The sequence below is a fragment of the Leptonychotes weddellii genome, chromosome 1, assembly GCF_054177405.1.
Source record: "Leptonychotes weddellii isolate Sample4059 chromosome 1, ASM5417740v2, whole genome shotgun sequence".
In the NCBI taxonomy this organism is placed as follows: Eukaryota; Metazoa; Chordata; class Mammalia; order Carnivora; family Phocidae; genus Leptonychotes; species Leptonychotes weddellii.
Window position 1 is genome coordinate 148,370,247 of NC_138369.1, and position 23,177 is coordinate 148,393,423.

General features: G+C 35.1%; 1 long non-coding RNA gene across 7 annotated transcripts in view; it reads right to left on the reverse strand.

The window, feature by feature from the left end:
* Positions 1-23,177, reverse strand: part of LOC145716095 (uncharacterized) — a 388,856-nt gene that overhangs the window by 188,855 nt on the left and 176,824 nt on the right. For 6 of the 7 annotated variants that reach the window (XR_014138453.1, XR_014138454.1, XR_014138450.1 and 3 more), the window contains one exon: positions 16,433-17,273. This is a non-coding gene — a long non-coding RNA (uncharacterized LOC145716095). Of the gene's footprint in view, positions 1-16,432; positions 17,274-23,177 lie in introns of those variants that run through there. The other variant, XR_014138456.1, reaches the window with a different exon arrangement.

Sequence of the window (23,177 nt, forward strand, 5' to 3'; positions counted from 1 at the left end):
AATTTGGTGTGAATACTGAGAAACTGCAATGGCTATCAGGCTCATTGATGAAACAAGATTATATTCTAAATGCTTAGTTTTGAGAAAACAGTGTAAAAGCACGTTCTAATATATTCTTAATGTCAAATAGAAACTTAAGTATAATACACTCTACTTACTCTCACAGAAGTTTAGATCTGTATGTCTGGCCTTACACCTAAGTGAAATATCATGTACATCTGCCATAATATAAGCAGTACCACATGGAAGAAGTCCGGTACGAAATTATCTCCTCCACCAACTAGTGCCAGCCATGAAAATGCCCTCAAGCAATAAGCACCTTTGGAATTGGTTGTGGTAGAGTAAGAAGGCTACTGAGGAAAATAATCTTCTGTTCTACAGAAAACAAAGTCAGATGGAACTAGGAAGAAAGAGAAGTACTCAGAAAGAGTGCTGGACGGGGTGCCTGGGTGGCTCAGTCGTTAGGCGTCTGCCTTCGGCTCAGGTCATGATGCCAGGGTCCTGGGATCGAGCCCCACATCGGGCTCCCTGCTCCGCAGGAAGCCTGCTTCTCCCTCTCCCACTCCCCCTGGTTGTGTTCCCTCTCTCGCGGTGTCTCTCTCTGTCAAATAAATAAATAAAATCTTAAAAAAAAAAAAAAAAAGAAAGAGTGCTGGACAATGGGGAATAAAACACAAATGTTCTGGAATGACAAGGACAAAGTGTGTTTGTGGGGAAAGATGCCAGTGTATCTAACTTACCAAAGAGCACCACAACTTTTTGTAGTTACCCCTGCCCCTAAGGAAGAAGGCTATTTCTCTCCAGGGTAGATGGTCTTATATCTAGCAGAACACATTGCTTTAGGTGGGAAACTGTATAGAGTTTTAGCTGGAGACGTGAACTCTCTAAACTGCTCTCCATAAGAAGCAGTGAGAATTGGGGGTTGCAGAAAGTCTAGTAGGGTTTGGAAGGCAAGGTAAGAGCAGAGGTGAACAAAACAGAAGCATTTGGAGGCAAGATCTAAATAGGACCAGAAAAGCTTTTCATCTCTCCATTTTGACATCGGCACTTGTCCCCCATGGAATTCTGATGCTTGTGTGCATAAGAGCCATTTAGCCAGAAAGAGGTAGCAACTCTGAATTACTCAGTTGTCTGTTTCTGTTTCTGCCTCTCTGTTCCCCCACCTTTGGTGGAATTCTTTGTGTATACCCCTTCTCTTTCCTTTTTCATTTAAAACCGTAATAAACAAAACTTCTCAATCAAAGGCTATGTTACTTAAATGTATTAAATAATAATGTTTCTCAATTATTAAAATTGAAAATGCTATCAATTAAATGTTAAACTTAGCTGTCTTTATTCAAATTGAAATGAATGTCTGGTAGAAATAATCAACATAAAAAAATTGACAATGGCCAATGATGCACATATCAAAACATGTTATTCATTAAAAATTGCTGGAAAAATAAATTTTTGAACAAAATTTAGATTTGGAAATATCAGTGTGGGGAAATTCAAACTATTATTAAAAACAAAAGAGCCACAAAAGAAAAACAAGGAGCTATACCTGATGTGATTTTATGTAGTTATATAAAGTAGTGATATCTGAGATATCTTTTAAAAAAACAGATTTTATTTATTTGTTTGAGAGAGAGTGAGTGAGAGAGAGCACAAGCAGGGGGAGTAGCAGGCAGAGGGAGAAGCAGGCTCTCCACTAAGCATGACCCTGGCATCATGACCTGAGCCAAAGGCAGACACTTAACTGACTGAGCCACCCAGGCGCCCCTGAGATATCTTTATATCAAAATTAACCTGCAAAAAACCACCAATTTTTTTTAATTCAAGAAAATAAGAAAATTAAAATAATTCAATTGTGCTGTAAAAAAGATCACTTATAATTATATTTGTTAATTATTTTCTTTATTGTATTGAAGAAAATTCTTTTTATGTGAAAATCCATTTGTTCAGAAATAATTCTGATAAAATATGTTTACTAAAAGGGTCCTCAGGAACAGTGGGGTTAAAATATCCCATACACAGTCTTTGCCAATTAGAAATTCCTGGCTGTTGATGCAAAAGATGGAGTGGTAAGAAAAGAACTTCAAAGAACAAAGATATTTGATACTCACTTTTTATATAAATTGCTGTATATTACTGCAATGCCCCCCCACCCCCTTGACTCTAAATCTTCAGTATAATTTGCTGTATCTACAAATGCTTTCTGTGACTGAAATATGGGAGAACTTGAAGACATGGACAATGTTCCTTATTTGAGTAAATTATGAAGAAAGCAGCAAGGGGAAGTGACAAATAGGTAGATTAAATTCAGAGTAAACCAGAAATTGGAATTAGAAGTGACTGTAAGAATGTACACTCCTGGGAATTCACAGAAATGTTGGGAAAAGCATTGGATTTCTTATTGGACATAAAATAGGGGATGCAAATCAATTTTAAATGCATCTCAAAGGAGAGAGTAACCTCTAATGATGTTATGATTATAGTCCGCACCAAGAAAATCTATCTACTTCCCAAAGTAACCTAATGGACTCCAAAAATATAACTATAAAAATAAAGAACAATGCTATTTTGTAAATGTATATAGCATAATATATATACTATATATATAAATGTAAATGTTTATAGCCTAGCTACTTACAGAAGAAAAAAATAACAGATTTCTCTATATAAGTCTCTTTCCATGTCCCAATAGGAAAACATCATAAATATGTGAGTTCTGCATTTTCTACAATAATTAAAACTTAACCACTGAGACCACATCCCATGTGAGGACCATAAATAAGCAGAGTAGCTGCACAATTTTTATGTTCAGTAAAAAAACTAAACCCAAAGAAGGACCTTATCAAGTTGATATTTCCTTTTAAGAAAGAGTGAGACTTGGGCTTATTAATACTCAATGCCCAGTCCTTTAATACCCTTATAATAACACAGCCAATAGATAATGTCTCAATTTTGAGATTGGAAGTCCACCATTTTAAGTTACAAGTCTCACGTCACATTCTAGGATAGAAACAGCATTTATTTTAGGAAAGACTGCTCTTTGATCTGCTTGGGTGCCACTTAATCGAAGCCTTCAATTTATACATAGATACAGAATAAACTTCTCTATTGTTCTTGAGGAAAACTTGAGTTAGAGGGGTCTCATCTTTGGTCTATTAACTTAAATAAGTTTCCTTAACAGAGCAGTAGTGTAGAAAGTTGAGGAAATCCTTTATTTAATCATCAATTTATTTTGTGTTCCCTCTCAAAAAAATCTGAATTTTGGAAATCACCTCTACTTGTTACATGAGTATCTTTCTGAGGGACAATAATAACACCCAAGATCAGACTTTGCCCAGAGAACAATAGAGAGTCCTGACCTTACTTCACCTCATGTAGCGAAAAACCATGTAAAGGAATGTGTATGGATTTGGCACAGCTTCAAACTCGACTAAGACATAATGAATGTCAAAAGCTCAGTTTTGATAAATATACTATGGAATAGGAGGGCTGCCTTGTCCGGTGAATATAATTCACACCACACATTTGTGATGAAAGGCAGTGATGAGCATGAGTAAGTTGGGGAAATTTGCCAAGAAGAACATGTCAGACTCCTGTGACAGGATAGGAAAGAGACTGGAAGAGGAATGAACTCCCGCATCCCTCAGAGACACAAAAGGAAAGCATATGTGAAAACTGAGATGTACAAGTCTTAGGAGATTGCCATTGTAGGGGTTGAACTGACCCTCCAATGGCACAGAGAAACCTTGCAGGAGCTGAATGGACATCCTGACAAAAGGTTTGAACAAGTTAGTAATAACAGGTAATTATGTGTAGGACAAATTTTAAGCTATTCTGTGTGTTGTTCACTACTGCAAAGTTTCAGCAGTCTTCTTAAAAGTCCTATCCTGACCCAACCTGTGCTGTGGGGAAAGAAAGGGATGTATCTTCCTTCCTCAAGAACATGCAATGTCTGAGATGAAGAGGCAGGATTGGGGAAGTCAAATGACCCAGATAGCAAACTGGAAGGAACAGGTGAGGATGGTTGCAAATTATAGGTCATAAGTTGTTGAAAGCAGTACATCAGAATAGCTGTCAGTGGCATAGCTTTGCTTAGCTAAGAGTCCACTCACATGGGTCAGCAGCTTTTGAAACAGCCAGGTGGTGATAAGATTAGAAAGTATAAGACCAGATCAGAGCAAATGGAGGGTCTTTTCCAAAGCACAGTAGGGTTACTACTCTAAGAAATTTCCAGGAATGAAACAGAAATATTTTTAAAGGGGTGCCACTTCCCCAGGAGGAGATCATGGATGAATCACCCTCTAACTAACTATTTGGGGAAAAAGTAGAACATAATTTCATTTTATAGCACCAGGCTACTGAAACAGAAGCACATGATTAAACAATGGAAGACATGTATAAGCTATGCAAAGGTGTACAGTTGCTTTAAGATGTCACACCATTTCCACAACAAGAGCTTGTACTTCTAGGAATAGCCAGATTTTACTCTTGGCTGATAAATGTACAACTACCTCACTTTAGCTTTTCTTTTGGACAATGCAGATTTCAACTCAGCCTGCCACTACTTTTCCTGCCCTGCTACTAGATCTGGGCATCCATCCTCAAGGTGCCCTTTACACTCAATAGAAGAGTTTACTTTCAGCTAGCTACCCCTTCCGAGGTATGCTTTCAGAGAATGCCGCAGAAATACCTTCCTTTCTCTCCAACCTTCCAGGGATCCTTGGATCTGGATAATACCCCCAAGCATAGGGATCCAGCCTGAAGAGAAGACTCCAAACCAAAACCATAATTGTCCTATACCAGAGTTTTCCAAGGGAAAAATCTGAATACTTCAGTAAAAAAATATAGCATCCTTATAAAATATACTGGCATAACTAGAATTTGGAGGTCTTAATTTTTTTCATAGAAATCAATTCCAATGACTGTATCTTTAGGAAGCCAGAAATCAAGAGAATTGAGGGAAGTAACTGCAGGGCCAGGGAACCTATTAGCACACTGACATCCATAAAGCAGTCTCTTTAAATGATGATTTCACTTGCAAAAAGGGGGCATTTATACAACTCTTGAGAGAAATATCCTTGCATTCCTGCTTGAATAAATGCTCAGATTAATCCTAATGCTTAATTTCAATTTTTTTTCTAAAGCAAATCTTATAGTTTATATGTTTATATTTTATTTTGGAATCATAAAAGAGTATCTGATATTTTCCCCTCAGTATCTTTTATAGTGGATTTATTTTTTGTCCTCCTCTCTTTAGTTTGAATGCTCTTGGCTCATTTCCTCTCTCTTTATAGTTATACTTTTTTAACCTCCAGTAATCCTTATGTCTCTCTTGTGCTATGCACAAAGACATCTAGCCACTTCTCCAAAAGTGTTACCCATAATTAAACATATTATTCTATTTTAAATCAGTGATAAATAACCCTTGCCTCAATTATTTATTTAGTTTAGTCCTATGACTTAAAACATCCGCCATTAGATGCAATTTGGTCTTACAGTAGGTTTCTTTTTTTTTTTTTTCTCTAAAGAAGTCTACTGATAGCTGGTATCAAAGAAATATCTTTCAGAATGCCACAGTTTAGCAACAAACATTGAAGCCTTGGTGCTTGGCTTTATTTGTTCTTACTAAATCCATGTTGCTTATTGATTGACTTTTCAACCCCATTAGATAACCAGAGATTTTCTCTTTTCTACAGCCTGAATGGGATCCCAGGAGATTCATGTAGTACACAGACTTCTGGAAGGGAGCAGGAGGGAAAGGATTGTATAAAGAAATTATCAGTAAGGGAAGTAGGAAAAGATATTCTGTTAAAAGGAATTTATTGAACAATTTATTGTCAAGACTTGGCTTGAGTCATTCACAAGAGTTAGACCTAGGGTGTTTTATAGACATACAAGTTCAATATAAGTCAACAATATGAGGAAAAAACATGAGGAAAAAAATCTAGCTCAGTCTTAAGTTATACTAATTTAAGGACAGTATCATAAAGAAAGGTAACAACCCTAATGACTTTTGTAATGATTAGACCCCACTCAAACTAAGTTCAGTTTCAAGTTCTTAAGTCATTTTATAAGGGTGAAGTAGCATAGGAAAGGAATCAAGTTTTGTTTATTATCTATCACGTGCCAGCAACTGGGCTAGACACTTACATAAACTAACACATGAAATGTAATGCTTAAATCAACCATTTGAATATAAAGAACATATACAACACCAAAAAAACCAATCTGATTTAAAAATGGGCAGAGAACCTGAATAGACATTTTTCCAAAGATGTACAGATGGCCAACAGACACATGAAAAGATGCTTAACATCACTAATCATTAGGGAAATGTAAATTAAAGCCACAATGAGATATCACCTCATGCTTGTCAGAATGGCTAGAATCAAAAAGACAAGAAATGATAAGTATTGATGATGATGTGGAGAGAAAAGAACCCTTGTGCACTGTTGGTGGGAATGTAAATTGCTTAACTGTAGAAAACAGTATGGACAATTCTCAAAAAATTAAAAATAGAAATACCATATGATCTAGCAATTCCACTACTAAGTATTTACTCAAATAAAATGAAAACACTAATTTGAAGATACATGCACCCCTATATTTATTGCAGCATCATTTATAATAGAAGCATAGATATAGATATAGATATATTCTATTTATAATAGAAGAATAGATATAGAAGCAACCTAACTGTCCATTTATAGATGAATGGATAAAGAAGATGTAGTGTACACACACACACACACCCACACACACACCCAATGGAATATTACTTGACCATAGAAAGGATGAGATCTTGTCATTTGTAACAACATGGATGGACTTAGAGGGTATTATGCTAAGTGAAGTGTGTTAGACAAAGAAAGACAAATGCCGTATGATTTCACTTTTATGTGGAATCTAAAACACAAAACAAATGAACAAACAAAAAGCAAAAACAGACCCATAAATACAGAGAACAAATTGATGGTTGCTGAGAGAAGAGGTTGCGGGGGGTGGGCAAAATGGGTAAGGGGACTGGGAAGTATAGGCTTTTAGTTAGGGAATGAATAAGTCACAGGATGAAGGGTACAGCACAGGGTATTGCAATAGTGTTGTATGGTGACAGATGATAACTACACTTGCGGTGAGTAAGTATAACATAACATATAGAGTTGTCAAAATACAATGTTGTACACCTGTAACTAATGTAACATTGTGTGTCAACTATACTTGAATTAAAAAAATAATAAATTTTTAAAAATCAACCATTTGACATAGGTATTACTTTTCTCTTTTGGATAGAAGAAAACTCAAAAAGATTAAATGACAAAGCTAGTAAATAAACTAAAATCTGATGACCAAATCCATGTTCCTGCATTTTTTAGTATTGAAAAATTAAAGAAAGCTACATGTTTAAAAATGAGAGAATAATTAAAACAAGTATTACAAATACATGCAATAGATACACCAATATATTCGCTTTGCAAGGATGACCTTTCTCTAGTATCCATTACAAAGGAAAAGCATTGTGTTATATGCCTCTGCTGGTTAACTTGGAAGGATTCTTTTTTTTTTAATTTTATTTTATTATGTTATGTTAATCACCATACATTACATCATTAGCTTTTGATGTAGTGTTCCATGATTCATTGTTTGCATATAACACTCAGTGCTCCATTCAATACATGCCCTCTTTTAATACCCATCACCAGGCTAACCCATCCCCCTACCCCCCTCCCCTCTAGAACCCTCAGTTTGTTTCTCAGAGTCCATAGTCTCTCATGGTTCATCTCCCCCTCTGATTCCCCACCCCTTCATTTTTCCCTTCCTACTATCTTCTTTTTGCATCCTCACGGTTGATCCCAGCACTGAGACCACTTGCTCTGTACTAATTAGTCACCATTCTAAACTTCTGAGTACAGAGTCCTTTCTTTTAATGATTAATGGCAGAGAATAAATGAAAAGCAGGCCTCAAAGGCTAGAAGGAAGTTCACTCTTTTAATGAAATATTGGACTAATTAAAGGGAATTATAATGTAAGAGAAAAAGTTTAAACGTATTTGTTAACTACCACTGTTCCTATATTCCAAAGGAAAAGAACCCAATAAAAACCATCCGAGAAGATTCCTTTATGAGCATCTCCCAACCTATATCCAAGCACTAGCCACACTTCCTGGGTAAGGTATGTGGGCAAGAAAGCTTAAGATTAAAAGATAAATTAATTTGGCAATTCGATTGACTGACCCATCTTGGGCACAATACCTTATCACAGTGATATTAATAGCAAAAAAATGTTTATGATAAAAATATTTCTGATGTTCCTGAATATAATAAATATTTCTGTTTTAATATTCATATATTTTGTTGTCAGTAAAGAAAGAAACACATTTGTAATGAGATACATTTTTTTGAGAGTGGAGAGCATTTCAATAATATTCTGTATCACTTTTTACAGTTATTTTTCCTTTAAATTTATTTTCTCTGAATTCATATTCTTCTCAATTTTATAATTTATAAAGACTTTTGACAACAGTTTATAAAATTTCAATATTCTCCCTAGTATTAATTAATGCTGCTTCTAAGCCCAATTATTGTTTATTGATTTCTGTGGCTTCTATAATCAATTTACTCTAAAAGGGTCTATTTCAACTTTTTCATATTTTGTTTTCCTTAACATATTTAAAAATGTCCTTCATAATCTCTTTAACCTCTTTGCTGCTATTTTCTCTTTCCTAGTATCTATAAAGGATATCAGCTATTTTTAAATTACCTCTCCAACTTTTTTATCTTCTATAACCATCATTCAAGTTAATCCTACATGTTTTTTATCAATGACAATATTTATTTTCATGTTGATTTCTGATAGCTTCATGGTAAAGACATATTGGAAGTTTCTAGTTCTTTATGCACAGAACTCTAAACTGCTCTGCTTTAGTTATGGTGTCCTTTAAAATGCTCATGACTTTTAATATTTCCTCTCTCAGTGAAATATAATAACTTTATACTTTAATTCCTGCAAATTTGATTTATTGGAAGCTAATGGTATTGAAATGCTGTTGTATGTGATCTTATTATTTAATATTCTAAAATTTAATATCTTGTAGGCTCTATGTACAAAGTTTGCCTGATTATAATAAAGGTATCCTGATGTGAGAGGCTGTAGAGGTCATCTGTTCCATTTCTTGCTTTGGTAAGATGATAATGATGCCATGTTGAACAAGCATAAAGTTACCTTATCTCTCTAGCTCTCCAAAGGACATTCAAATTATAACTAGGTGGTTTAAAATCTCTGTTATTGAATTATTTAGAATTTGACACAATAATCTCTAAAAATTTTTCACACTAAAATATCAGATGAATTCGTATGGCAACCCATTATATCAGTATTGACATTCTAAGAAGAAAATGGCTCTTAAGTAATGTACTTTTTCATTTACATCCACTTGGAATTTCTTTTGTCTATTTGGCCCACAGTGCTTATACTTTTCATATACATATTAAATGTAATATACATCTTTCTCATTTCAATTTGGTACATCTTGAAGTCCTTCTGGTCAAAAAGCATCAACATTAAAAATGAGTAAAGTAGGATATTTCTTTCATAGTATTAGTAAACAGAATATTTCTCTTCATTACATCTCTAAAAGTTGACACATGCTGTATTTATTAGTCAGGGTTATCCAGAGAAACAAAACCAAGAGAATGTGTATGTGTGTGTGTGCACGTGTGTGTGTGTGTGTGTGGAAAGAGATTGATTATGAGAAATTGACTCACATGATTATAGACCAATGAGTTCAAAATCTACAGTGTGAGCTGGCAAACTGGAGACTTAGGAGAGCCAGAGATGCAAATGAAGTTTGAAGGCAGTCTGCTGGAGAATGCCCTCTTGCTCTGATAGAATAATTTTTTTGTTTTATTCAGGCCTTCAAATGATTAGATGAGGCCAGCCTACGTTATGAACGGCAATTTGTGTACCCAGCATTCACCGATTTAAATGTTTATTTCATCCAGAAACACTCTCCAACTTGACACATAAAATTACCCATCACACAGCATTGTTACAATATCTTAGATACAATATCTAAGACATTGTCTTTCTCAATGTTATTTCAGATGATAGAGACAATTTGCAGATTTCCTAATAGTGGCATTCCTTGTGGTAATCTGGGACAACAACCCATTAGTCTAGATAATGCCATATTACACAATCTAACAACTCTATCACCTTAATATCAGTTCATATTTCAGATTGGCATTACCACATTACTCCAGAACTGAGTAAAATCCATCAATATAGAACCCTGGGACAAATAATATTCCTAGCAAGGAATATTTTCAAAATTAGTCAATAGAAAAGTTTATTGTTTAGTTTTTCAATAATCTAATAACCATCTAAATCATCTAAATCATAAATCTAAATCATCCTCTTTGTCCTTCTAAATTATCTTCTAAATTATCTAAATTATTGCCTCTTTTTTTACATACTTAAGTAGGTGAATATTTCATAACATTATTCTGTAACTTTGTACTTTAAGACCCAATATTCACATTGCCTCATTTGATTTTCATAGCAACTATATAAGGTAAGTAGGAATATAGGAGATTGTCACTGCTTTATTCTTTGAAAACAGAAACACGGAGAATGTAATAATTTTCTTATGGTCATCCATCTAGTGACAGATAGAAGCCAAGAATCATGAATATTAGTTTATTACTCTCTTTTTTGACTACATCACATTAAATGTCAACTGATCTGTTGAAAGTTATACATTTGATTAGCTAAACTTGCCTTTTTTTAAATCTTGTCCTCTGTATGAAAACTAAGTAGTTTAAAAATGGACTTTCTATTTCATCATCAAATTATCTCAAAACAACGTAATATACTTAGCATCTACCAAGTACAAAATATTGGATTACAACAACTATTTAATGGCCACCCCAAAAGATTCTGAAGTTCCTGTGAAATTCCAACAGACATGACTCTGTAGATAAATAGGAAGCTAAATTGGGAATATAGAATTGCCACTAGAAAGTGAGTCTGTCTGGATTGGATTTCTCACAGTATTGTTCCAGAATTTTCATTGAAATGTTCATTAAGTCAGAAGATTTACTTATAGTATCTATTTCTTCCCAATTTTTGGAAGGCAGTTTATTGATATAAGAGTGTGTGTGTGTGGGTGTGTGTGTTCCACCTTCATTCCACACACTTACTCAAATTCCAACATATGGTATCATATTTACTTGCTTCATAATGTTTGAAAGGGCTGAAAGCAGGAGACATCTAATAGGATTGCTTTTTATATTTGGTTAAAGCCTACTCTTATTAAAGAGTGGATGCTGGGTTTTGAAGAGAGAGAGGAAGAGAGTGGAAATTGCCTTTAAGAGTAGTAATGTAAAAAAAAAAAAAAAAAGAGTAGCAATGTAGGGGCACCTGGGTGGCTCAATCGGTTAAGCATCCAACTCTTGATTTCAGCTCAGGTCATGATCTCAGGGTTGTGAGCTCGAGCCCTGCAAAGGGCTCTGTGCTGAGTGTGGAGCCTGCTGAAGATTCTCTCTCTCCCTCTGCCCCTCCCCCCACCCCTGCTCTCTCTCTCTGTCTCTCTCTTAAAAAAAAAATAGCAATATAGGACAAAGCTGCCTAGAATGGATATGGAGAAGTCCCGGGCATACTGGGCAACTTTACAGGGCAACTCTCAGCACACAGTGTGCCAAGGGAGTCTGGAGCCCAGGAGCCAGATCTACCTACTCTGGGTCTATGAATGGCAGAGAAGTAGAAAGCCATTGGGCTGTAAGGGGTCCTATGAACTTAGACTGAACCGCAATTGGCCCTATAATGCATAAGTTAGATCATAGAAATCATAAGAATTTTCTATGATCAATTGCAAAATTGAGAAAGTGGACATAGATAATAACTGATATTGAATGTAGATCCAGAAGCAAATCATATTAAACCCAATAAGGCTATGTTTCCCACACATATAAGTATAAACAATGAAATTCACTCTTATTACACAAATTTGACTCCAATGTTGAAACTCAGTAGAATGAGAATAAGAAACTGGCTGATTGATGGTTTTCTTTATTATTAGCTTAGATAAGAGGAAGTAGGAAATGAGTATTGGGTTCCTGGACTTGTGTTAAATGTTTTACTCACATTTTCAGATTTAGTAAACACAATGGAGCTTTGAGGTATCTATTGGTGCTTCTGTTTTACAGATGAAGACTTGAGGCTTAGAGTGTATAATTAAGGCACATGCATTCCTAATCCTAAAGAGGTAACCACAGATCCCACTTTTTAATCAGTAAGCAATAAAGTATTTAACTGCTTTAAGATTTAGTCCTAGAGATAATAGCACAAAATGTTGATAATAGTATAATTGTACTATAATAAGAAGCACAAATATCCTATTGAATAAGAAATAGTAATAATATAAATAGCCAAATAATGAAAAACTGAAAATGTCTTTGTATAGTTGATCCTTTTCAGCTTAGGTTTACAAAGTAATTAAATTATACAATGTGTGCATAAAGCAATATTTCAAGTTACTTCATCATCTCATTCTGATAGATGGTAAACATTATAAGAAGGCTGCCTCCTCTAAACCATAGAGACAAATGAACTATCTTATGACCAAAAGAATGAGAACTGAAAACTTAAGAACCTAGATAAAACCCTTAAAAGTTTACTCTCATACCCTCTGTGTAAATGCTCTCAAGTTAGTTATTAAAATCTGATTTTCAAAAATTAAAAAAAATTAAATGTAGCTGAGTTCACAAAAGATAATGGGATAAAAATGGAAAAACTTCTTAATTGTTTCTTTCCAATATCAGCAACCCCAAGACATCAAGCTCATGATATAATCAATAAAACTGTCATGCCCTAAATTCTAACATAATACTGGGTAGTATTAAATCTCCTGTTGCAGAAACTCTATAATGCACTCAACAGATTTTATTTTCGGCCTGAAATATAATGTTTCTTGCTTGACTAAAATTCAAATATATATATATATATTTGAGAAAGTATATATATATGTGTACATATATATATATATATATTTGAGAATGTAGCTTAGCTACTGATATATAGTGTAGTCCCCCTAGTCAAAGAACCTAAGAAAATCAATGTATATAATTCTAACCCAGAACTCTCATTTGGAATCACTTTGTGAGGGTTATTTCTCTTTTTTTTTTTTTTAATTTTATTTATTTATTCATGAGAGACAGAGAGAGAGAGAGGCAGAGAGAGAAGCAGGCTCCCAAGGAGCAGGGAGCCCGATGCGGGACTCGATCCCAGGACCCTGAGATCATGACCTGAGCCGAAGGCAGACGCTTAACCATCTGAGCCACCCAGGCGCCCTCTCATTTTTAATAACACAGAATTGGAAAGTTAAGATAATGGAAACAAAATTGCTCTAATGGTAATAAAATATTTGTAAACTAAAATATATTCATTTTGACTGTAGAAGAGACATTTAAATAATTTAACTGCTGTGAGTAAAATTGAAATGGAGCTGTAATTACTCAGATTTTCAGCATTCCCTCCTTTACAAAGAGAAAGAACTGCTACTGGTTTCCCCATCACAGATACTTCTATCCTGCCAAATAAAAAGATTAAAAATATGTGCCAGCTGCAGGAAGAGTGAGCCTGCAGCAAATTAACAAAATACAGGTGACACTTTTTCCAATCACTCTTTCTTATTAATGTGGTGTCTTGCAAATATGTATTTCATTAACTCTGTAAGAATATACATGAGGGATACACCAGCCTTAAGTGAAAGCAGGAAAACAGCTAATATTTTTTTCAATTTTGAGGTCCTTTTTATTGGCTCTTTAGGAAGTACTAAAAATATCTTTTTTAAATCAAGACTATAAAAATGTGGCCCAAAAATTACCTGAATAGTTTTTCTACTTTTTATTGGGACATCCCCCCAATAATCTGGGAATCTATGAATACCAAAGACTACAGTCTAGATAACAAAGTTAAGGAGTTTAAATATTATTGTAAGCTTTCCCTGAATATTTGTAGATGTGAGATGATTTTAGAATAAAGATACTCTTCAAATAATTAATCTACTATTCTCTTTCACCTACGCCTTTCTCCACACACACACAAAAGTATTTTTTTTAATGTATCTTCTACTAATGACTACTATCCTCTAGTCCCTATTATTTTTCTTTCACCCAGTCACTGCTTTTTTCTGTCCTTTGTTCCATATTAAATGCAGGTTCTTCTCCCAAATCTTTGCCACATGCAAGTAGCCAAAGACCACTATTATTTTAATAGCCACCAATTTCTTTATTGTTTAGCCGGATCTCTCCTAAATTTAGGTGACTAAATTAGATTTCAGGGAGAAGGATAAGAATGCATCTGTTCGCTTTTATATTTACCCAGCCTCCTATATGGAATTACTAAGAGCATTTACCAGAGCTGATCCTAATTAGGAAAAATGTTTATTATCACAGTTCATCCACAAGGTAGTGGGATCCAAATGTCAATCACCTAAATATGAAACATATCATGGACAAAACTGGAATCTCCTGAGTTTATAACACCCTTCTTCCAACAATTCATAGCCTAAAACTCCAATATGAATACCCATCTCTTATCAGTACACATAAGCAGATTTCTGACTCATTTTCACATCCCTATTGGGAATGAAGACTGATTCTGACTCCATTTTGCTGGTGCCTGACTGACTCTTAGCTCTTTCATCTCTTTCTCCCAAGTGATCTGTCTTCTACTCTCTTTTAGTTGCCCACAAACACCAGCTGAAGACCTATGGAAAGAGGACACCAGAATTGAAAAGCCATAGCCCCTTCACTTGTAGTAGCACATAACTGTTTTTCTTCTCAGTACCTCCTCTAATTTTTTTTTAAATAAACCCCTTCCTTTGAGAAATGGCTCCTTTACACTATGTGATTCCAATAATGGCTTCCAATTATGACACTGATCTGTGATCTAGCCACGGAGGTCGTATACAACCCATTCAGACCATATCATAATTACATTGTCTTCAAGCCTATATATAGTATCAGTCCAATAGGTGAACACTTTTCTAAGCTACTCCAGAGTCATTCTCTAAGGATTTGTTTATTTTGATATTTATGTTTTTTGTTTGTGTGTGTTTGTGGTTGGAAAAATATCCATTGGGGATCACTTGGGTTATAAAGCTATAAAGACTGAGCTCAAGACCTGCCAGCCAACACAGTTCTATTTTGTGAAGTTTAATGGTTAGATATATTGAAGTCACCATGGAAAGAAAGAGAAAGAGAAGAAAGTATACAATTATTAGTCCCTGAAGTCCTTGGAGATGTGTGGGACCTACTTTCCTGAAGCTTGGTTCCTTAGCTCTTTCTTCAATTTAGTGAATTGGATAATTTTTATTTGTACCTAAGTTAAGTTTACCTAAGTTTTTGTTTTGTTTTGTTTTGTTTTTTAAGTAGGCTCCACACCCAGCATGGAGCCCAACATGGGGCCTGAACTCAGGACCCTGAGAGTCGAACACTTAACCGACTGAGCCACTCAGGCACCCCACCTAAGTTAATTTTAGTTGCATTACTAACTTCCTTGCAAACCACATGCCTGGGTTTACTTGTTTTGTGCAAATATACAGGATGGTCATTTGTATTACCCTGGTAGTGGTAACATATAATATCCAATTTAGAGTCAGTTATTCTCAGTGTTCAATAGAGCTAACACCAGGTACTGTTTGCTTTCAAGTATCAAAATTAGCCCAACTCAAATCACTGGTATTAGCATTAGGATATATTTAAATACTTAAACTCATATTGCAAAATTGTTCAAGTTATATCCACCCTCCACTAGGGATCCTCTCCCTCAATTAGATTAAAAATCTATTATCACTGTCACTCATTCCTAAAATTGCTATCTAGTCAAGTTTTCTGTATGGTTAATTTAAATTATGAGACAGGTTCACTAATTTTATACAAATAAACTCAAAACCTTTTTAATTTTTTATCATTTTATTTTAAAACATACTATTTCACCAATATCTTAGGAACCTTCTAAAACTATGTTGACTCTATCACCTTTCACGATAAAGTAGAACGTGAGTGAGATAAAAAAGAAATGAGCATGTATCTCTGCGTTTTCTTTTCTATTTTCAATAATAACTATTCCTTAAAGTCTCCACAACCATCAAGGATTTAAAAATTCCTTTGTATAGTGTTTATAATGTAAGATAAACCACACAACCAAAATGTTTGCAAGCAAAGGCTTTTACAGTCTGATGGCCTTTCCATGAGGATACACATTCATAACCGAGTCTCATTTTTATTTTTCGTCATTTATTTTAATTGTCTACAAGTCACACTATCACTAAGAGCTACCTAAATTCAAAGAGTCACAGAAGACTTCATGGAATCAGTGGAATTGGATTTGAGATTTGACACATGGGTAGAATGTTGTTGGATATGCTTTGGTGGCAAACAGGCAAAGGTATAAATGCCATATTCAGGGACTTGCGAACAGAATAGTTTGGTTGTGCTAGATTGATTGATTATGCATGGAGCAACTGAAAAGGTAAGCTGAAAGTATGGGCAGAATTCAAATTTTGGCAGGATCTGAATATCAGACGTGAATTATTCTATCAGTCGGTCAAAGTCCATCTTGAAACCATATCTGAGTATGTACCATGTGCCAGGTATTGTGTTTAGTCCTGATAATACAAACTTAAATTTAGTCCCTAGACCTATTAGGAGAGTGACAAGTAACCAAGATGTGATAATGAATACTGAGGACTGGGAAGTTTTCCTGGAGAAACTGAAGTCTGAGATGGGTACTGAAAAATGATAATCATTAACAAGATAAAGGGGAGGCAAAGTGGGAGAAATATATTAATTGAGTGCCAGGAAGAGGGGGGAAAGGACAGACCCAGAGAGAATACGACATACAGAGAATTATAAATAATTACAAAAAATCCTGTAAACTTGAAGCTTACAGTGTGGAAACAGAATTCAGGAGCTATATTGGGAAACTGAATTATTACACCCTGCTATTGTTGGGAAAAGGAAACTTAAATATCATCTAGTTCATATTATTTTATTCTTACAAAGTTAGAAATAATTTTGTGTATTTTTTTATGTAATTACTTAGCTTAGAAAAAAACATTCTTCATAATACTCTTCAGTCCAATTGTAGCCATATTATTACAAAGTGTTAAATAACTTAGTTTACAGGGTGAGTACCATGAAGGAAGGATGTTTATCGCTTCTGTTCAGTGATGCATCTCAAGATCTTAGAGATAAGATCTCAACTTAGAGTAGTACCTAGGACAGATAGAGCATTCAGAAAATATTAGGTGAATAAAATTAATAATATGTTAATATATTCTCAGAGATGTAATGTTTTTTCCTTTTACATGATGAGTGCATTGAAATAAAAGAAAGCCTATCATTGAGTTTCTGGGTTCAGAGATTCATAGAATTGAACTCCGAGGAAGAGTAATGGAGTTTTATTTGTCTTCCTGCAATTACCTTTTGGATAAGGATCCCAGGGAGCAAAACTCCTTCCCACTCTGATTGCTCCATATTGTCTGGGAAAGACTTCTCAAAGAAATATACTGAATACAAACCTGGATTGCATATGATCTAGGCCAGCTCTCAGCTTTAAACATATTTAAATTACTCAAATGCTTACTCTAAAAAGCACTGATGTGGGAGTACTCTACTTCTGATGCATTTTGGTCGAACACTAATCAGCTGCTAGCCTCCTGTTACTAATTAGCTTTTGGTTTTCATATGAGTGCAAGCTTAAAACTTGTAGAAGTTTATATTTCAAATTTCTGCAGATATTTTAACAGTCTCAGACTCAACCTTTTTAACTCTGAGAGTGGGAGAAATAAAATAATAATCTTCTAGTATTTGTTCCTATAAAATTAACTCATCACAATGTTTATGAAGGCTATTAGAGCTGTATAACGTGTGCAATTACCAAACAACCAAAGTCCCTTAATCCATAGCCCAAACTTCTCTGAAAAATAAAATGAGTACATTCAAGATTAAGCTATCTGAAAGAATAAAGGGTTATGATACAGGAGATATGTATCACTGTAGCCAGAAAACTCCTTTCTGAACTTTCTGTCCTCTTTTCCTTAGTAAATTAAAAATACTTTGAGCACTTATCATGGGTAGAGAATTGCTTATTTTCTCTTTTTCAAATATAGAAGAAATCTTTTTACAAGTAACATATATCAATCAAAGGACACTCCCTTTTTTTAAAGACTTATTTATTTATTTGAGAGAAATGGGGAGAGAAAGAGAGAGCAGAAGGTGAGCATGAAAGGGTGGGGGCAGAGGGAGAAGGAGAGAAGCAGAGTCTCCACTGAGCACAGAGCCCTACCTCAGGACCCTGAGATGGTGACCTGAGCCAAAATCAAGAGTGGACGCTTAACAACTGAGCCACCCAGGCACCCCAAAGGACACTCTTTTGAAGACTTCTTTTGATAGCTGTTGTTTTCTACTTATTTCCAATTCCCTAAATCAGCCAACCTATCTTCTGCCTCAATTTGACCTATGGTTATGATATAATACTTTTTTTAGGCCTACAGAAGTTATAGCAATAGAATAATAACTTTATAAACCCTTGGATATAGGGTGTCCATAGACCTTTTCCTTTTGTGCCTGAACATTCTCCAGGTAAGTACATTAACACTTACCAAGTGCCTACTACATATTGCTCCAAACTAAAATAGTATTTAATGATTGAAGCCTAACTGCATAGTTCTGAATTTTGTAGGTAAAATAAGATAGGATGAGATAAGATGAAATAAGATAAAATGTCAAACAAATAACTTTTCCACTTATATTGAGGGGCAGCATAGTGTAGTAGCTAAGACAGTAAGACTATCTGGACTTGACTGACCTTTTATACTTATTAGCTTTGTGTCTTTGGGCAAGTTTCTTAGTCTCTTCAAATCTCTTAGCATCTCAGTTTCCTCATCTATAAATTAGTAATAATAATAGTTAAGACTGCTTAGAACATTGCTGCAACCTAGGAAGGAATTAATAAATACTAGCTAATATTATCAAGGTGATTCCCACTGAAAAACTTGAGCACTCATCATAGCACTTTGCTCATAGTAAATAACAACAAAGATATTTTGTGAGAAAAAAGAAAAATTCAATCCTATTTGGGAAGATGTAATTATCAGTTGTATAATTCACAATTTAAAATAGAGAATAGGGGTGCGTGGGTGGCTCAGTCATGATCCCGGGGTCCTGGGATCCAGCCCCAAGTGGCTGGGGGGGTCTCCCTGCTCAGCAGGGAGCCTGCTTCTCCCTCTCCAGCTCCCCCTGCTTTTGCACTCTCTCTCTCTTCCCCCCCCCTCTCTCTGTCAAATAAATAAAATCTAAAATAAAATAAAATACAGAAAATAAATCAAGTGCTCAGAAGAAGAATAATTCACCTTGATGGTAAGATCAGACAGTAATTTCTTCCAGGGCTCCTGGTAAAAAGGCCATTGTGTGATGAAATAAATAGTACTCTTCACAACAGTGATAAAATAAGCATAATGACAACTTCAATCCTCAGTATAGGCTGATGGCATCATACCAGTGCCCAATTCAAAACAATTCAGGAGAAGCAGTTTTGCAGAGTTGCTGTTGGTTTGAAAAATCAGGAGCTTCCCAGGTGAAATTTGAAATTGACCTCCATTCATGGAGGGCAAGTAGAGACTGAAAAAAGAGGTGATTCAGATTGGTAGGTGGCAGGTTTAATAAGCAAGGGAACTTATATATGAGATTTGTTTGGGGCAGCCGCAAGATTAATAGATATCTGCACTGGCCTGCCAGAATCTTAAGTTTATAAAGAGGCCTTAACTGGGTTCTGTCACATATTTAGTCCAGATGGTCTCAATACCTTACTCTCAAGGCTGTGAACTTGAAACAGCTCCTAGTGGGAGAGTGGTGGGCTGACATACATTCCAAGGACAGGTGGGATGAGGAGGCTCTGATTGCCAGATTCAGCTCACAGGTAAACCACCAGTCCTCTCTTCTCAGTGACCTCCTCCAAAAGATGCTAATGAACTAGACAGCCTGCTTTCTGCTGTTTTAACTTCTTCTAGGGATATAATCTATATTATCTATAAAAATGCTTGACATTTAAGCAATCCTCCTTGAATATTTTTACCATCAAATAATGTTTTGAAAAATGAGTGACAGAGCTTGAGATTGTATTCTTGGCAAAAGAAGCCTGCAGGGTAACTAATCCATGCTGCCATTTGAGCATAAATATATCTTTCTTACCAAACAAAATTTTGAAGTAAAATCATTTTGTAGAAGCTGAGGTGTCCCATAGAGACAGTTATCAAAATAGAAGGCCATCCTATCTTTGCTCCATAGTGATGTTGTCACATGTTTTCTATGGATGGGTATATTAAATACAGCCCAGTGCGCAAACACATTAGAGGTCAAGTGTCCAAGCTTCACTCCATGGAACATAAAGTAAATTATTTTATTTTGAAAAAAATGTAGTAATTATAAACAACTGCCTCAGGCAAAATAAACTCTGTAACCTATACTACACAGAATGCCTACTTGTGAGCAAAATAACTTCTAGATAGACTGGGTATGAAAGAACACCAAAGTAACCAAATGAGATAATTTATTTTATGGCTTTGTCTTTTACAAACCTGTTAAAAGCAGGGAAATGTCTATCAAAGGTAATTGGCTCTGTTTTAGAAGCAGGGTAGATTGTTTCTGAACAAATAAAATTCAAGCTGATAAGGTTATAATAGACAATTATGTGTCTACTATTCAAAAAGTAGTATCAGCTTATTAAGAAACACATTTTAAAGAAAGGATAACAAAACATACCTTTTTAACCCCTTTGAAAACTTAACTTTGGATTAGAAGACTGTTCTTACCAGTTCTAATTACTGCATTACCAAATGAGGTGCAGATTTTCCATGAGCAGCAAATGGGTCTGTACCGGTAACTGCAGCCCTCCTGTCACTAACTGATGGCCACAAAGGTAGAGTTTAGAAAACAATATGAGGATTTCTTTTCCCAGTAGTTGTTTCCATGAGGTGATGAAGAATGCAATGAGAGTAAAAGCTACCCCTAAAGCCTGCCTGAGCCTTGGGTAAATAGTATCCTGAATATTCAAGATCAGACTAGTGCCAAGCAAGCAGTATAATTTGGGATATCCAACCAACAAATTGCTCTATACTTCACTTGGAAGAGAGGGTCGTCCTTTTTGAAGTGAAATAACCATACTCATATGACCTCTCAGGCCATGCCTATTGAGTTAATAAATATAAAATAATTAATGATAATCAGCAAAATTCTTTAGAAGCCATAGACCAGGTAAGGACGAAGGGAGAGAATCTTCCCTAGATGCTTTATTTGGCAAATAATTTAGGGACAAAATGAGAAGGATTGTTAGTGGGATCCATTGAAAATTACATAGTATTTACAAAATTTAGGAACCATTTATCTTTTCTGTAGAACTAGGAAAAATGAGTCTCAACTCCTAGTTCTTCTTTAATACCAGATTTAAAACCTCTAATCATGTTACCCAATAGCATTTTGCACTAGCTAAATTCTTTTGAAACACTCTGATATGTACAATAATCATTAAATGTTCTAAGGTCTCATCTTTTAAAATTTTTTGCCTGATGCTTCACTAGCATCACTAAAATATTTTGGCCTTCTGGTGTTCTTTGTTAACCCAAGTAATCACTGGAGTCTCAAAGGGAAGACTGTGTCTTGCTCATTGGTTCATCTCCAGGATATTGGCTAGCAATAGTAGCATCTCCATGTCTATTGTTTTGGAACCATGAGCTAGTATAGTGGGCCTTATGCTTGTTCTGACCTTTTGGAACAAAGAATTCTTTTAATTTATCTGACAGTAAGAGAGAAAATAAATTTCATCCTCAAGACACCCAAATGGGGTTTTATAAATCCTTTAACAAAAAACATTAATGAACAGAGATTGAATATTAATTCATTTTAATTATTTTTTTCCCTAGCTTCTCTAGCTTATTCATTTGTCCTTATAATACTCTAACATAGAAATGATCAGGGTTAAAACAAGGGGAAAATAATCTTTCTTTTCTCTCTCTCTCTCTTTTTAACTCAATCCACAACATGCATTTTAAAAGTGTCATGGAGCAACAATGCATAGGATGGCTAACTATAATGTAATCCATAATGCTGTCTCTCTAAATCAATATGTAGGTAACATGTCCCTTACATCTATCCTATATAATATTGTACACCACCACCAAGTGCTAATAAAAAATGAACTTGCTAAATCTCCTATTAATAATAATACATATGCTTCTCTGAATGCATGCCTTACAGTGAAGCAATACTTTCATTCCTGCCCAAAGCAGAGCACTTTCAAACTTGACACCAATCCTGGTACTCAGAAACCTATAAATGATTATCTCAGCCATGGGCTACATAAAATAAATTAAGTTTTAAAGATTGTAAAAATAAAACCATGTGTCTAAACATATGGCATGTTCATTGGCAGTGTGAATGCTCATCATAAGAGAAATCTCATCCAGTTTGTCAGGAAACGGAATCAAATATTTCCTCCCATGTAAGTCAGAGAGCTCAATAGCAGCCTCCCTAAGGTTCACGGTGAATACACTGGTTGAAATACTTACTATCACTGACAGTACAGAGGTAAAAACCCAAAACCATAAATATGGAGAAATAAAAATTCTAAAATCAATACTTAGAGGAAATTCAAACCTCAAATGGATGCTCTTACCCTACCAGAAAAAAACTGAACCATCCTGGTAATTAGTGGGTCGGATAAAGACTAGAATAAAAATGGTGCCAGGCATTTAGCCACACAACATCAGTACTTCCTCCCATTAATGTTACTTGAAAGTTTTAAAACCATCTGGTTCTATAGCTAAGTCAACCCCGGAGGGAAGAAAAATGGAGTTTCCCCTGCCATTTCTTAAATGTGTCCACCCTAGAAGTGATATACTATATTTTCCACTTATATATTAATAGCCAGATCAAATCACATGCGATTACTATCTTTCTATATGCATGGAAATAGAGCAAAACTGGAGATTGATGTAAAGCTTGAGTCTATGACTAGACAGGACTTTGGGATTTGTGGAATTATATAAACCCACTTCTTTCCAGAGTACCTAACTATGCCCTTGACTTACAGGAAAGTAGAGTAGCCTCTTTGGGAAAGTATTC